The sequence below is a fragment of the Carcharodon carcharias genome, chromosome 13, assembly GCF_017639515.1.
Source record: "Carcharodon carcharias isolate sCarCar2 chromosome 13, sCarCar2.pri, whole genome shotgun sequence".
Taxonomy (NCBI): domain Eukaryota; kingdom Metazoa; phylum Chordata; class Chondrichthyes; order Lamniformes; family Lamnidae; genus Carcharodon; species Carcharodon carcharias.
In genome coordinates this window covers 91067633-91080348 of record NC_054479.1, presented here as the reverse complement: position 1 = coordinate 91080348, position 12716 = coordinate 91067633, and positions in this window count along the sequence as shown.

Here is a 12716-nt window from a genome sequence, read left to right as displayed (position 1 = left end):
TTAAATGTTATGACGTGCCAAGTGCTCTCATCCAGGTACATTTTATAGGATATGAGGCAACCCGCCTCCACCACCCTCCCCGGCAGTGCATTCTCGACCGTCACCACGCCCTGGGTAAAAAAGTTTTTCCTCAAATCCCCCCCTAAACCTCCTATCTCTCACCTTGAACTTATGCCCACTCATGACTGACCCTTCAATCAAGGAGAACAGCTGTTCCCTATCCACCCTGCCCATGCCCCTCAAAATCTTGTACACCTCGGTCAGGTCGCCCCTCAGTCTTCTCTGCTCCAACAAAAACAACCCAAGTCTACCCAATCTCTCTTCATAACTTAAATGTTTCATCCCAGGCAACATCCTGGTGAATCTCCTCTGCACCCCTTCCAGTGCAATCACATCCTTCCTATAATGTGGCGACCAGAAATGCACACAATACTCCAGCTGTGACCTCACCAAGGTTCTATACAACTCCAACATGACCTCCCTACTTTTATAATCTATGCCTCGATTGATAAAGGCAAGTATTCCATATGCCTTTTTCACTACCCCATTAACATGCCCCTCTGCCTTCAGAGATCTATGGCCACACACACCAAGGTCCCTTTGTTCCTCAGAACTTCCTAGTGTCACGTCATTCATTGAATACTTCCTTGTCAAATTACTCCTTCCAAAGTGTATCACCTCACAATTTTCAGGGTTAAATTCCATCTGCCACTTATCTGCCCATTTGACCATCCCGTCTATATCTTCCTGTAGCCCAAGACACTCAACCTCACTGTTAACCACCTAGCCAATCTTTGTGTCATCCTCAAACTTACTAACCCTACCCCCCACATAGTCAGCTATGTCGTTTATATAAATGACAAATAATAGGGGACAGAGCACCCCTATATACCTATATACCATATACCTATCAACATTTTATATTCACATCTTTAATCCATTTACAACTCTTGATACACATTTTATTTCTAAACAAAGGCAAATTATGTTTGGATAGGGGGTTTAGAACAAATGAATAAATATATTTAAAGTTGCACGTGTAGAATAACAAACACATTTTATTTATGCAAGAGAGTATTGTGATCTAGACTGTCCTAGTTTCTACTGACACTGATAGGTTTAAAATTAACTGTGGAATCTTTCCATCAACCCCCATCAACATAAACTCTAAAAGCAGATTGTGAAATATATTAAGGGAACAATCTCCACCTTATTACTTCATTACAGTGTTTAACCATTTATCAGGATCCTTTGCAAATATTTCTGTCACTTACGTTCTCAGTCTAACCCCTGAGGTAGAAAGTTAAAAGAACATGAGATACCAAGCCATGAAATAAAGTCCTGACTCAAATTACTTTCACAGTCACTTGCAACACCTCACCAGGCTGTGAGTTACTTCCTAACTCTATATTGTCCGTTCTCGTGGTTTGCCACAGAGCTACTGAAAATCTCCAGCTTCATTACTCAAATTGGTTTTATTTTGATGGTTGTCTTCTCTCTTTTCTTGAAGAATAAGCTGCTGTCTGAGGTGATCTACACCTTAAGATAACAAGTGAAGTGACCATTATTCTTGTGTGAGACACTGAGTAGTGATAGACTATACAACTAGAGGAGGAATATCAACCAATACTTTCTTCATACAATGTCTCCACCTGTACCCTTCTGGTTAGGGTCATTGGTTAATAATCAGGAGCAAGAGCTCTGGCTAATGATCCTTCCCCTAACTTAGAGGCACTGAGGCCAACTGAAGCTTGCCTACTGATACCATGAATGAGGGCAATTAACTGACCACAACTCTGGAACAGAACCAGGTATATTTCTGGTCTGTAGAGCTTAACTACTCCTTTGATAAATTTGTTTTTCAGGACTCAAGTGTATCAAAACCAAATGTTCCCACCATTTGATTTGAGGGTGGATGATCACAGCCTTCTTTCTTTATCGGTTTCGACTGTGAATTTAAGTAGGTTATGATGACTGTTTCCCAAGAGTATTCCTACTTTCAGATTTCTTATTTGTCCTGCTTTGCTTCTAAGATGCAGATCTGTTGATACATCCTTCCTTGTCTGGCATGGAAAAAATATCAATTTTAGAAAATCCTTTTGTGTGCATTCTAGAAACCCCTGACCATTACGACCGTGAGCCTTTGCCTTATTCCAGAGTAACTTTGAAGTACCCCATTTTTATTGCTGTGCTAATTTGTTATCCTCCTCGATAACATCTCTACTACCTGCCTTAAAGTATATCATAGAAAGATAACATTTTACACAACAAAGGAGGCCATTCAGCCCACTGTGCCTTTTCCAACTCTCTAAAGGAGTAACTTGTTTAGTCCCATCTCCATGCCCTTCTCTTATATCTTTTAAAGTTTTAAAATTTTTTTTTTAGCTATTTATCCCCTTTGAAAGCTAATGTTTGTACAAATATTTCTGCTAAAGGGCATCCATGTCCTAACAAATTATTGTATAAAAAAAATTCTAACCTCTCCATTTTTCTTCTCATTTAAATGATGCTCTCTAGTTAAAAACTCATAGTTTTTCTTGATTTACCTTCTCAAAACCTGTCCTACTTATAAGTATTTTCATCTGCCTCCTCTTTACTTGCTCTGTCAAAACAGCTTTGGTTTCTATTGTTCCCTAATAATGAAATCCTCTGATACCTGCTTTAACCTGAATAAATCTCTTCACACCCACATGAAAGGTAAATGTGGGGCTCCACAATTAATTTTTTCTTAGATTATTGCTCCAGAAGTTTCCTCACCACTGATGTTAGGCTAACTGACCTGTAGTTGCCTGGATTATTCCTCTCCTCAGTTTGAACAGAAGTGTAACATTTACAACCCTCCAATGCCTCCCACATCTATGTAGCATTGGAAGATTATGGTCAGAGCATACGCCACCTCCACCCTTACTTCCCTCAGCAACTGGGGTAATTTCAGCAGCAAGCGTGACACCAAGGCCATGAACAGTCTGGTTCAACCTCAAACAGGATGGGGTTGATAGCTATAGAGTGGCAGGATGGAGTTGATGGCTATAGAGTGGAATTTGTTCTGGGAGTCAAAGACAATGGCTTCAGCCTTCCCAATATTTAGCTATATGAAATATATGCTCATTCCAATACTGATAAACATAGTGCAGTGCTTGTGGTGCACATTGGGCTAAAAATTAATTGCTGTAGTGCCACTGCAAAGCAGTGCTAACAGAATATGTTGATTCCTCAGGGGTGGCCAGTATGCCATCCTCAATCTGAGTGGCCTGTCTGATGTTCATCATTAATATCGCTGAAGAAACCTATGCCTTGAAGTAACCCTACGTGAAGAAATTTTCAACCAATAGATTTTCAAAGGACATTTTGTAAAATACTACATAATAGACTTGTTAGCAAAACTGAAGCCCATGGGCTTAAAGAGGCAGTAGCAGCTTGAATACAAAATTGGCTAAGGACTGAAAATAGAGAGAAGCATACAGTGGTGTCCCCCAGAGATTTAGAAATACTGCTGTTTTTGATATGTATTAATAACCTGACGCATATGGGGCATCATTTCAAAGTTTTCAAATGACACAAAACTCAGAAATATAGTAAACAATGAGGAGAATAGTAATGGCAGAGACATGGCAGATGAAGTTAAACACAGAGAGGCAACATAAACAAAATAATATGATTTTAAAGGAGTGCAGAAACAGAGAGACTTGGGGGAGAATGTATATAAATCTTTGAAGCTGGTAGGTCGAGTTACAAAGGCTGTAAAAAAGGATTCAGGGTCTTTGGTTTCATAATGAGATGCATTAAGTATAAAAGCAAGTTATGTTAGACCTTTAAAAACCACTGGTTAGACCTCTGATGGAATAGAAGGAGGAATTTAATGTCTTCCTCTGTGATGAGTTTGCCGTGGGCGGGGGCAATAAATCAGGCAGGAAGTTGGCAGGTGGGAGGCCTGTTACCTTCCCACCTCCACGCTGACTAAGTCCATGATGGGAAGGCCCATGAAAGACCTTCCTGTCCTGCTGCCAATTGAGGCCCTTAAGTGGGCAATTAATGCTGCTTATGAGTCTCATCCATATTCACCCAGCAGTGGGCAGGGGGCTCACCATGTAGGGAGCACGACAAGCAAACCTGTGTGGGGTTGCTTGCGGGCTCCCGAGGGGGCATCTCTTGTTTCAAAGACATTCCGTGCCTGATCAAAGGACCGGTATCAGGAAGGGGGACCCTCTGAGAGCCCCCTCCACTCCCACACAACCCCCATCCCTTGGCCTCCTTTCTGCCATCACTTAGCTGTGAATGTGGTCCAGTGATGATACTAGGCCTCATGTGGGGTCGTGCCGACAGCAGCCACTGCTTTAGTAGAGCTGCTGACATCTGAATGGCTGGCAGCTCTCGGCAGGCAGGACTTCCACCACCAACCCACCCCCCTCCCCCCACCCCACCCAGGGTCCTTGATCCTGGGGAAGGCCCACTGCTGTCCAATTAAGTGCCTGAGTAGCACTTATTATGGCAGGCCTTCCCTAAAAGAGGCAATGTGGGACTCTCACCAACTCTACATTCATCAGGGGAGACCCCAGTCGCCTCTATTATGTATCGCCTTGTGTCCAATCTGGGCACCACGCTTTAGGAAGGATGTCTAGGCCTCCAAGAGGTCGCAGAGGTGGTTTTACTATAATGATACCAGGGATGTGGGACTTCATTTACATGGAGAGACTGGAGAAGTAGTGATTGTTCTCTTTACAGCAGAGAAGGGGAGATTTCATAGAGGTGTGCAAAATCATGAAGAATTTGGATAAATAAATGAGGAGGAACTCTTTCCAATGGCAGAAGGGTCAAAGGGCATCGACTTAAGACAATTGGGAAAAGAACCAGAGGAAAAATGATGAGAAATGTTTTTGCACAGCAAGTTGTTACAATCTGGAATTCACTTCCCTAAAGGGAATGGGAGGAGATTCAATAATAACTTCCAAAAGGGAATTGAATAAATATGTCCAGAGGAAAAATTGCTGGGCTATGCAACTGTAGTTGCTCAGATGCGTTACATGATTGCAAACTGGAGATACTCGAGAACAAATGTGATCAACTCTGCCGTTCTGTCACGAGGTCATTGCTGAACTCCAAACTTCATTTGTTACCAGCAGACAGATCTCAGCGGCTGCCAGCTATGGAAGTCAAAACAACTAACGGAATTAAGATGTACGACATCAAGATTTAAGAATAGGCAAATGTCACACCTCATCACCGCACAATAACTAAACTCTAGTGACTGCTAAATTTTGAACCCTAATAATGTAAAGACACTAACCTAATAATCAATACATTATTTTTTTCTGCTCTCTTTATCTTTTTTGTGTGTTTTTATACTTGGAAAAATTATTGATTGTAAAACTTACCTCAATTTGGCTCTTGGCCATGTTGGAAGTTGATTTTAAATAAATATATTTTTTAAAAAAGGACATGCTCGCTTGTGGGAAACTAAGGGTGCACTGGGATCACACGACCAGTGCAATGGCACAGAGCCTTGATTGGATCCTGTACAATAAAGATAGCTGACCCTTGATCATCTTGAAACTTGTTTTTATGTCACCCATTGAAAATGAGCCTTTTCATTGTCGGGTGTGCATGGATTCAACATCAGATTAAGTCAATGGTATTTAGCATCATTGTCTAATAAAGTGTAAGGGCTCCCAAAGCCAACCTTTGCACTGGGCTTTCACAAGGCATGTTGCTGGTGAGAAGGTAGCAAAGCCATTTCAGAACAAATACAAAACCAAAAGACTTGCATTTATATGAAACTTCTCATGACCACCTCTCAAAGTACTTCTTGAAGTGTAATCACTGTTGTAATATAGAAAACACGACAACCATTGGACACAGAGCAAGTTCCCACAAACAGCAATGTGATGATGCCATTTTTGTTTCTGTCATGTTGACTGAGAGATAAATATTGGCCAGGACACTGGGGATAACTCCCCTGTTCTTCTTCAAACTAGTGCCATGGGAATTTTACATCCACTAGAGCAGGGAGAGGAGCCACAGTTTAACATCTCACCTGAAAGACACAACCTTCCCTGGAGTGCAACATTGCTTCAGTACTACACTGGAGTAGCATCTTGCACTCTCACCAGTGGGACTTGAACCCAGAACCTTGTGACTCAGAGGTAAGAGTGCTACCACCTGAACCACAGCTGACACTAAGTAAATTAAACAGTTCTAAACCTGCTGTTCAGATGCTAATCATGCTTGGAAAAGAGAAACAAAATGGATTTGATACTTTGCATCAGCCCACATTTATAAAACGTGTTGATTCAGATGATTTCTTCATGGAAAATACAATTGAGTTTTAGCTCCAGTGTTGAACTATTCTGCTGACATACAACACAAACATAGGTGGCAATGGAGCACTTATCCAGCTGGTCAACTAATGCAAATAGAGAAGGGGAAGTTTGGCATTCCGCCATTGCTGACAGAAACTCAGACTCTTTGACTATTATTTGGGGCAGGAATTCCTCATTTTTCTCAGTTTGTTTTAGTAAATACAAATAAACTTACTGAGCTTAGAAAGTTGGAGGAGTAGGCGGGTAGGTAAAGGAAAATGTGGGATTGACACCATTCAGTTATACCCAATTTATCTTGCAGCAACTATAATAGTAACAGCAACTTGCATTTATATACTGCCTTTAATACAGGAAAATGTTTCAAATACATATTCATGGCAAACAAATATTGCTCCACAGGTCTGGACAGATACTGAGGTTCTCCTCCACAATTCCCCCTACAACAACAACAACTTGCATTTATATATCACCTTTAACATAGTAAAATGCCCAATACCGCTTCACAAGAGCATAATGAAACAAACTGAACCACATATGTAAATATTAAGGCAGATGGCTAAGGAGGTAGCTTTTAAAGACCATCTTAAAGGAGGAGAGATAGTGAAGTAGAGAAGTTTAGGGAGGGAATTCCAGAGATTAGGGCCGAGGCAGCTTAAACCACATCCACCAATGATGGAGTAATTAAAATAGTGGATGTTCAGGAGGCCAGAATTGGAGGACAGAGATCTTGGAGGCTTGTAGGGTTGGTGGAGGTTACAGATATGGGGAGGGACAAGGCCATGAAGACATTTGAAAACAAGGATGACAACTTTAAATTTTTTCTATTAGACAGGGTGACAGTGAAAATCATTGGAAAAAGAGAGTGTTCAAGCCTAGTCTCTGCATCATTGTCCCAACCAGGATTTTCCTCCGTGTGTAACCCCTTCCCCACTCCCTGGAACTACCTTGTCTCCCATCGCTGTTGTGATATGATGTGCATGTACCTTTAAGGCTGCATATCTTAAACTACTGTCAATCACTGCTACCTAGAAGGATGTGATGTAGTAATCCCATGATTCTGAACTCAGTCTACATCAGCTTGTAGAAGTCAGACGTGCATACTGAGCTACCCAGTTACCACTGTCTGTATACAGTCTTATCTTCAAATAAAACCTGCTCTATTGTTTTACCAATCCTTGTTGTATGATTGGTACGTTTATGCCGAATAGAAGAACATAACAATCCCCACCTCCACCCCCACACCAGTCCAGGGCAGGGGCCTTGCGCTTTCCAGCAAATTTCCCCACCTCACTTGCTGCTGCTTCCCAAGGCCATAATGGGAATGTGGCAGTAAGTCCCAAGAAGCAGAGATGGTTACCCTAGATCCTCCAATGGAGCCTAGTTGCAACCCTCCCCCTGAATTCCAGATACCGTTCATCGGGTGGGATTTTCCAGTCCTGCCAGTGACAGGAATCATGGCAGATGGGATAGGATGATATGGAGTGAGGCCAAAAGTCAGTTTTCCACCGGTGGGAAGACAGGCTACAATTTCTCTTCCAGACTTTCATGGTGGATCAAGTTTGCTGCTGCACCATGTCAGGAACTATATTTGCATGCTTTTCCATCTTGTGAACGCTCATTAAAAAGCCAGTTCACCAAAATCACATTCGCACTCCTAATCTAATCACCTTGCCAGCGGATAATTAGACCAATCTAATAGTCTGATTCATGGCTGGATATAAGTAGCGTGCACCTGGCGAACCGCACTTCACTCATGACTTTGAGATTTGTAGTCGGGGACCAGAGGAGTGGATCTGGGTGTAACCTGATCGGGGATGGGCCAAAAATTGATGCCTAGGCTGGAGGCCTTCACTTACCTGCAATTGGGGACCAGCGAAGCACTCCACTCCAATCAGCTGCTGAAGAAACAGAGTTAAAACAAACTGTGATGCCTCAGGAACCTCATAAGTTGATTGGTCAGTAAATTCTTAGAGCAAGGGGCTATGTATAAATAGCTGGCTTAGTTTACTATTTTGAGGAAAGGTCTATAAACATCTGGATAAGAAAGAAAATGTAAAACTTTAAACCTCACAACTCAGGTAATTTATTGGTAATTGTACAGTTTTGTTATTATTGGTAATTTTATTGGCAGTAATAAAGCTTAGTGGGTGTTGTAGGAGTCATAAATTATAAATTAACTCCTTAAAAGTAATTAATTAACATTTTATTGTGTTTACTTAACTTCAAATTTTAATGCGGTAAATAAATAATTAGAGGCACGGCAGAACTGCTCATACCCATCAAGTGCGCATCCTGTACCATGTGGGGACTCCAGGATGCTACCCATGTCCTGGATATGTGCAGAAAGTACCAGCAAAAGGAAAAACTTGAGTGATATATCTTGGAACTCAAGGAGCAGCTGGTGTCACCGAGGTGCATTTGTGAGGATGAGAATTATGTGCATAGCATGTTTCGGGAGATGGTCACCCCGCAGCTTAAGGAAGTGCAGGCAGAGAGGGACTTGGCGGCTACCAGATAGACAAGAAAGACAAGGCAGATAGTGCAGCAGACCCCTGAGGACATCCCACTTTCTAACAGGTACTCAGTTCTGAGTACCAATGGGGCAGAGGGTTCGACTGGAGAGAACAACGAGAGTCATGACCACCATGGGTGGCTCAGCTGAGCAGGGAGGGAGGAGAAAGAGAGGAGAGCCACAGTGGTAGGGGATTCTATAGTTAGGGGAACAGACAGGCACTTCTGTGGTCACAGATGTGATTCCAGGATGGTATGTTGCCTGCCTGGTGCAAGGGTTATGGATGTCACCGAGCAGCTAAAAGCATTCTGGAGGGTGAGGGTGCATAGCCACAGGTCGGAGTCCACATTGGTACCAACAATATAGATAGAAAAAGGGATAAGGTCCTGCAGGCTGAGTTCAGGAAATTAGGAAAGAGATTAGTGAGCAGGACCTCAAAGGTAGTTATCACTGGATTACTTCCAAGGCCACGTGCTCATGAGTATGGAAATAGGAGAATACATCAGATGAATGCATGGCTGGAGAGATGGTGCAGGAGGGAGGGCTTCAGATTTCTGAGGCACTGGGACCTCTAGATTGGCAGGGGGATGGGAACCTGAGGGCAGGTTCAGATAGGACAAATTCAGAGCAGGGAGTGGGAGACAGACAATTAGTGAGTGACTCTGAAAGACAGAAGAAGCAAACGTTAAAAAATGTACAGCACAGGAATTTGGCAGTTTTAAAAGGTATATATTTAAATGCAAGGAGCATAGCAAACAAAGCTGATGAGCTACGGGCACAGGTAGACTCATGGCAGCATGATATCATTGCTACAATGGAAACTTGGCTTAAAAAGGGGGCAAAAATGGCAACACATCATCCCTGGATATAGGGTTTTCAGGCAGGATAGAGAGGGGGATAAAAAAGGGTGGGGGTGTAGCATTATTGGTTAAAAAATTAATTCCAGCTATGAGGAGGGATGATCTACTGAATGAATCAGTAGAGGCTGTATGGGTTGAGCTCAGAAATTAAAAAGAGGCAACCATGCTGCCAGGAGTGTACTACACACCCCTAAATAGTGGCAGAAGAGCAAATATGTAGGCAAATTTTTGAATGCAAAAACAATAGGGCAGTAATAGTTGGGGCCTAATCTACCCTAATATCAACTGGGATACAGACAGTGTGAAGGGCACAGAGGGCACAAAATTCTTGAATTGCATTCAAGAGAAGTTTTTTAGCTAGCACATAACAAGCCCAACAAGGGAGAGTGCAATTCTAGACTTTATTTTAAGAAATTAATCTGGGAAAGTGGATGAGATACAAGCGGATGCCACATCTGGAGTATTGTGTGCAGTTTTGGTCTCCTTACCTAAGAAAGGATATACTTGCCATAGAGCGAGGGCAACACAGGTTCACCAGACTGATTCCTGGGATGGCAGGATTGTCGTATGAGGAGAGATTGGGCTAACTAGGCCTGTATTCAATGGAGTTTAGAAGAATGAGAGGAGATCTCATTGAAACATATAAAATTCTAACAGGGATGAACAAACTGGATGCAGGGATGATGTTTCCTCTGACACGGGGGGTCTAGAACAAGGGGTTACTGTCTCAGGATACGGGTTGACCATTTAGGGTTGAGATTGGGAGAAACTTCTTCACTCAGAGGGTGGTGAACCTATGGAATTCTCTACCACAGAAGGCTATGGAGGCCAAATCACTGAATTAAGAAGGAAATAGATAGATTCCTGGACTCTAAAGGCATCAAGAGGTATGGGGAGAATGCAGGAGTATGGCCTTCAGGTGGAGAATCAGCCATGATCATATTGAATGGCAGAGCAGGTTCAAAGGGCCGAATGACCCACACCTGCTCCTATTTTCTACGTTTTCTATGTTCCTATGAAGTAGCAGTGCATGACCATTTTGGAGACAGTCACTATAAAAGTTAGATTTAGCATAATTATGGAAAAGAATAAAGATAGAACAGGAGTAAGGGTTCCAAATTAGGGAAAGACAAATTTTATGAAGCTGAGAGGTGATCTGGTGAAAGTGGACTGTTCACAGCTATTTGAAGGGAAATCAGTGGCAGTGGGAGGGATTCAAAGGTGAGATTCTATGAGCACAGTGCAGACATGTGCCCACAAAGAAAAAGTGTGAGACTACCAAATCTAGAACCCACTGGTTATCTAGAAGCATATAGGGTAAGATAAAGCAGAAAAAGAAAGCTTATGACAGTCACAAAAAAATTAATATGCTAGAAAGCCTAGAGGAGTATAGAAAATACAGCGGTGAATTAAAAAGAGAAATCAGGAAAGCAAAGAGAGGATATGAAAAAATATTGGCAGGTAAAGTCAAAGAAAACCCAAAGATGTTTTACCAATACAATAAGAGCAAGAGGATAACTAAGGAAAGGGTAAGGCCAATCAAGGATATACAAGGTAACTTATGAATTGATGCAAAATATGTGGGCAGGTTTCTTAATGAGTACTTCATCTCTGTCTCCACTAAGGAGAGGGATGATGCAGACATTCTAGTTAATGAGGATTGTGAAATATTAGATACAATAAGCATAGTGAGAAAGGAAGTACTGGAGGGATTGACATCCTTGAAAGTGGATAAATCACCAGGGCCAGATGGATTGTATTCCAGGCTGTTAAAGGAAGCTAAGGAAGGAATAGCGGATGCCCTGAGGATAATTTTTCAATCCTCACTAGGTACTGGCAAGGTATTAGAGGATTGGACGTCTGCGAGTGTTGTACCATTATTTAAAAAGGATGCAAAGGATAGGCCTGAAAATTATAGGCTGGTCAGTCTGACTTTGGATGGCGGACAAATTACTAGAATCAATTCTGAGAGACAGGGTAAACTGTCACTTAGAAAGGCATGGATTAATGCGGGCTAGTCAGCATGGTTTTGTTAAAGGAAAGTCATGTCTTACTAACTTAATTTAATTTTTTGTGGAAGCAACAAGGAGGATGGGCGAGGGTAGTGCAGTGGATGTGCTTTACATGGATTTTAATAAGGCATTTGACAAGGTCCCATGTGGCAGACTGATCAGGAAAGTAAAAGCCCACAGCACACATGGGAATGTGGTGAGTTGGATCCAAAATTGGCTCAGTGACAGGAAGGAAAGGGTAATGATCGACGGATGTTTTAGCGAATAGAAAGCGGTTTCCAGTGGCATTCCATAGGGCTCAGTGTTATGGCCTTTGATGTTTGTTGTATATATTAATGATTTAAAATTAAATGTGGGAGGCATGAGTGGCAAATTTGCAGATGACCCAAAAATTAGCCACGTAGTTGATAGTGAAGATGATAGCTGTTGTCTCCAGAATGATATCAATGGTTTGGTTGAGTGAGCAGAAAAGTGGCAAATGGAATTCAATCTGGAGAACTGTGAGGTAATGCATTTTGGGAGGGCAAACAAAGCAAGGGAATACACAATAAACGGGAGGATATTGAGAGGAGTAGGGGAAGTGAGAGACTTTGGAGTGCCTGTCCACAGGTCCTTGAAGGTGGCAGAACAGGTAGATAAGGTGGTAAAGAAAGCAACAAGGAGGATTGATGAGGGTAGTGCAGCGGATGTGCTCTACATGGATTTTAATAAGGCATTTGACAAGGTCCCACGTGCTGTCCTTTATTGGATGAGGTATAGAATACAAAAGCAGGGATGTAATGATGAAACTGTATAACCGTTGGTTAGGCCACAGCCAGGGTTTTATGTACAGTTCTGGTCACCACATTATAGGAAAGGCATACTTACTGTGGTGAGAGTATAGAGAAGATTTACAAGAACGTTGCCAGGGCTTGAAAATTGCAGCTGTGATGAAAAATTGGATAGGCTAGAGTTGTTTTCCTTAGAACAGAAGTGACTTGATTGAGGTGCATAAAATTATGAGGGACCTAGATAG